This window comes from Podarcis bocagei, assembly GCF_964188305.1.
Source record: "Podarcis bocagei genome assembly, contig: HAP1_SCAFFOLD_182, whole genome shotgun sequence".
NCBI lineage: Eukaryota > Metazoa > Chordata > Lepidosauria > Squamata > Lacertidae > Podarcis > Podarcis bocagei.
The window spans coordinates 63,450-68,752 of NW_027670266.1; positions in this window are offsets into that span (position 1 = coordinate 63,450).

Consider the following 5,303-nt stretch of genomic DNA (forward strand, 5'->3'; position numbering starts at 1 on the left):
CTCTGACCGCTGGCGCTCCCTTCTGGGAATCCTCGGACTCACTGGATAAGCTCGGCGATCTCGGTTCGTCATCCCCACTCATCTTTCCTTCGTATTCCTCCCCCTCGCTCTCTGTCTCTTCCCTTCTCTGCGTCTCTGCTTCTGAACCCCTGACACTTTCTATTGCGGTTTCTCCAATGCTGCCGCCTTCCTCCCTTGGAGCTGATCTCTGGCTGCTCCTTCCTATCAATATCCATGAGTGGTGATATCTCCCCTGCACACCACTGCCGCCTCTCCCTGTGTGTTCAAGGGGGCTCCGAGAGGGCATCTCCTCTTGATTTCCACTTGATCCCATTTGGCAGAGGCTCACAGCTCCTTTGGCATCTGCAGCCGCCTCTGAGGTTTGAGTGTCATCTATCAACATCGCAAGCATGAAGAGATGATCTCGGAAACTTGACCCCACCCTAGGCTCATCCATCGCTGACTCTTCTTTGCTGCACAGATTCAGGGGTGGGGGTGGCAGAGATGGGAGTTCCAGAGAAAAAAGATTTGTTCCGGCTCTGGCTGCCCATGGCAGGGAAGCTTGAGAGCTGCTCCCCTGGGCTGAGTCGAGTTTCCTGGGTATTTCAGTCTGCCCTGAAACAGATGCTCACAGCAGAAGGGGGTGGAGAGAGAGTAGGGCTGACTATGGTAGGGAGCAGGGGCTTTGTGGGCAATGAGTGGGTCAGAACCCTGGACCCCAAGAGGCAGATGGGGCTGGGGTGACCACAGCATGCCCCTCCCCTAAAGGCTCCCAGGGATTCAGGGTCTCTCCCCAATTCTGCCCTGCTCCCTGATGCTGCAAGATTCTGATCTCTGACTCTGTGGCTGCAGGGTGGAAAACCCCAAATTCTGCACTTGAAATAAATTGTGCACATTTCCTGCCTGACATTTGCCTGGCCAACAGCAGTTTTGGCAGGAGGTCTGACTGAATGACCGTGGAGCATCTCTGGCAGGGAGAGCCCTCAGGCTCTTCATTTGGGCGTCCCGGAAGGGGCACCTGGCAGACCAAGTGAGACAACACTGTCATAGATCTGGAGTCTGTCAGTGAATGGTAGAAATTAATAAATGGTAGTATTTGGCTAATATTTGGGATATGAATGTGTCAGGGAACTGCCATCAGTGTCCGAGGGAGAGAGCAAGCTCCAAAGGGATCCCAGAGAGCGTCCCGGGAGTGGGAGACGCAGCCCATCTTCTGGGGAAGGGAATCAGCGCAGCTCCAGTGGAGAAGGGGGGCAGATGGGGGAATCGGCGAGGCGGTCCCATGACTCCTTGCCGGGGACCAGCGGGGAGAGGAAGAGTCCTCCGCTGCCTACGCCCTCCTTGCGCAGAAGGCTTCCGCGCAGGGAGAGTAGGAGGAGACTGGGCGTCAAAGAGCTTCTTTGCTGGAAGAAGTTTAAGAAACGCCCACTGATGGATTCTGCCAGCAATTGAGACAGCCATGGGTGAGTGGCTGCTCGGACAGGAAAGGTTCACTCAGGCAACCCAGCCAGGTGTTGGGACAAGCTTACGCACGAGCAACCCCTAGAACCATTACAGAATGGAAAATATAAACTTAAGAACTGTGCCAGACAAGAAATTCCAGTGTTAGTTTATGCAAACCTGCCTGGCCAATCTAGTTAGGTGCAGAGCCACTGAGAAACAATGGGGAGCCAGACACTGGGCCACTGAAGGCCATTGGCAATGCAAAATGGTATCCTTCCCCCTGCTCCAAGGAGTGGACAGAGACAGGATATTTGGGAGGTTCCCAAGGTGATGGGATGCATGGTGTGACACAGGAAAAAGGTGTCCCTCTTAAAAGAGAGGTTTGGAGAAGGTGCACAGGCACTTGGCAAAGGTTCTTGGGAAGGAGAAAGGAGGTGCCAGGAGTGGAGGCAGAGGTCCTGGCAGGCTGAGGCACAGAGGCAGACCTCCTTCCAGCAGGACTAGGCACACACTTCTTTCTGCCCCTTTATCTTGGGCTGCTGGAAGCAGCATTGCCACAACTCCTTCATTACCCAGATCAAATCAATCCAGTCCCATTACAGCCTAGTCTCTGGGCTACCATTAGCCCAGCCGGCCGAGAGCATCCCCATTACCTTGCAGATGTGATTAGGGGGGATCTGATAAGGTGCTTGATTCAATGAAGGTGTGTGGTGGGGGGTGAGGGGAGGCAGCCTTCTGCTTGCTCTCTGCTGTTGATAACTCGTCCTGTCATCCCAGATGAGCTCTTAAAGAGGGAGCAGGCGAGGGCCCCTTTCTGAGTCGGCTCTGAAATCATGATTGAAGGACTCAAGCGATGATGAGCCACCAAACCTCTCGCACAAAGAGTTTGCAAGTAATGTGATTAGCTGGGCAGGAGGCAAAGGAGCTTTTATTGAAGAAGACAGCAGGGTGACACTGTGCCTGGCAGAGGAACAGGGAACGCTCCCTCCCTGGTGGGGTGCGGGGAGCCCCGCTTCCAAGCAGAGGCTCAGTGCAGGAGCTTGTGGTGGCTGGGTGGGAGAGGGGCTGTTACCATCTGGGCCGCTATAAGGGGCCCTCTCCTTTATCAAGGTCTTTTGTGCCCCATCAAAATCCCCTCCTCCCCCCAGTAGCTTCTTGTGGCTGACAGAAAACATGGGGAGCCTCCCAGGATGGGACTGGTCAGGACTCCACAGTCCCAACTTGCCCAGGGTTGTTGTGGGGTCAGGGCAAGTGGCAACACCTTCTGACCTGTGACCACATGACTGCTGGCAGGGCTTCTGTGCTCATGGGTAACTTGGCAGAGGTTCTGCTCTGAGAGCCAGTGTGGTGTAGTGGTTGAAGTGTTGGATTAAGAGCTGGGAGAGATCAGGGTTCAAATCCCACCACTTGGCCATGATGAAGCCAGCAGGGTTACCTTGGGGGCTGATCAATGCCACTCAGCCTAACCTGTCTCACAGCATACCCTCCAATATTTCTCTGATGACAATAGGGACATTCTATTTAATAATAATAATAATAATAATAATAATAATAATAATAATAATAATAATAATACCCCACCTGCCAGTCTGGGCAGCTTCCAACATATATAAAAACATAATAAAACTAACCAGGGCTGCCTTCAGATGTCTTCTAAAGCTTGTATAGTTACTTATTTCCTTGGCTCGGGGGTCGCATGACTCCATACCCTCCAACATTTCTCTGATGAAAATAGGGATGTCCTAAGGAAAAGCAGGACATTCCGGGATCAAATAAGAAACTGGGGCGGTTTCTATAAATCCAGGACAGTCCCTGGAAAATAGGAACACTTGGAGGGTCTGTCACAGGGTTGTTGTAGCGATTAAGTGAGGAGGGGAGCCATGCGTGCCACTTTGAGCTGCTTGGAGAAAAAGATGGAATATAAATGCAATGAAATAGACAAACAAATAGATAGATAGATGATAGATAGATAGATAGATAGATAGATAGATAGATAGATAGATAGGCCCTTGACCTCTAGCTCTCTCTCTCTCTCTCTCCTTCCTTCCCTCCCCTTCAGTTCAACTACTGCATCACACTATTTGGAGACCCAGCTGCTCTTGGCTCAGTTTAAGCATGACCTTCCTTCCTGCAGCATCAGGCCAGGCCAGGGGCTGGAGTCCCGTGCTGTGGGATCTGAGCAGGTGGCAGAGTCTGGTACAGCAAGAGCAGGAGGTGGGGGTTGTCTAGGTATTGGCCTCTGTGGGTCCCTGGCCCCTTTGGATCCAGATCTGAATCACAGAATCATAGAACTTTAGAGTTGGAAGGGAACCTGAGGGCCATCTAGTCCAGCCCCCCTGCAATGCAGGAATCAATATGTGCAAATGAAGCCAGTCACAGGCTGGAACACCCCCCAAATCTTAATGTGAGCCCCCACTAAGCAGGAAAAGGCCCTTCGTTTCTCTGCTTGTCTGTGGCCCCTTCCTTCCCGTTGCAAATGACGCTTGAGGTGGGCAGGGTGGAGGTGCACCAGGATCACACCACAGGGGAAAATAATGAGAGAAGATCTCCATCCAGCCTGATTTCCGATTAATATGATGTTTCTTGCAAGATGCGGTTGAGACCCCGAGACCCCATGTCTGCCATTTCCCACACACACACCCTTTGGGGTATGGCATTTCCTTGGCCTTTCTGTTCATGCTCTGCACCCCCTTCAGGACCAGTAAGCCAGGGGGTTGGGGGCCGTTTGCAGGCCCCCTCCTGAACTCTCTCCAGGTGCAACAGGGGGACTGGTTTTCCCATAAATCTCTCTCAGCAGTGCTTTGATCCATCCTGGAGGGTGAACAAGAGAAGAGGGCTCTCTATAGTGGGGTGGGGGAACGCTTTGCTTGGCCCGGGAAACCCCTCCGTCTTCAGCCTGCTTGCAGTCATGGGACCCAGCACCCTTCTGGATCTTCCCAGAGCCCTTTGGGTGCTCTTGGATAATATCGGTTTTGATGAGATAGATATATATTTTAAACATTTATTTTAGATCTTATTATGACTTACATAAAGGTAAAGGTAAAGGGACCCCTGACCATTAGGTCCAGTCGTGACCGACTCTGGGGTTGCGGCGCTCATCTCGCTTTATTGGCCAAGGGAGCCGGCATACAGCTACCGGGTCATGTGGCCAACAGGACTAAGCCGCTTCTGGTGAACCAGAGCAGTGCACGGAAACGCCATTTACCTTCCCGCCGGAGTGGTACCTATTTATCTACTTGCATTTTGACGTGCTTTCCAACTGCTAAATTGGCAAGAGCAGGGACCGAGCAACGGGAGCACACCCCGTCACGGGGATTCGAACTGCCAACCTTCTGATTGGCAAGTCCTAGGCTCTGTGGTTTAACCCACAGCGTCACCCGTGTCCCGACTATGACTTACATATGACTTAATTTTGTTATGTACATTTTTATAAATTTTTATTTTTTGCTTATGACTACTTTTGATATAATTTCATAACCTTTTTCCTTTTTCCCTCTTGCCACCTGGATAACATAAGTCCTCATCCAAAGCTACTATCTTAGGTTAACCAAAAAGTTATGTAGTGCAAGATTTATCTTTGTAAGGATGCAAATCTTCTCATATTGCAAGCTGCCTTGAGCATGGATTCGACCAGGGAAATGTGTTGTGCAAATAAGCGATGTGGAAGAAGATGGTGGAGAGTGCGACTGAAGGGCAAGGAGGAAGGCAAAGAGACACACACACACAGCCAAGTGGGCAGCCCCCTCTTAACACCCACATATTGTGCATTGTGCAGACTCCGGCAGCCTGGAGATGTGCAGGCCAGCGGCCGAGGAAGCATAGTGAGCAACTCAGAAGAAAGACACATCTGGCCCGAGGGC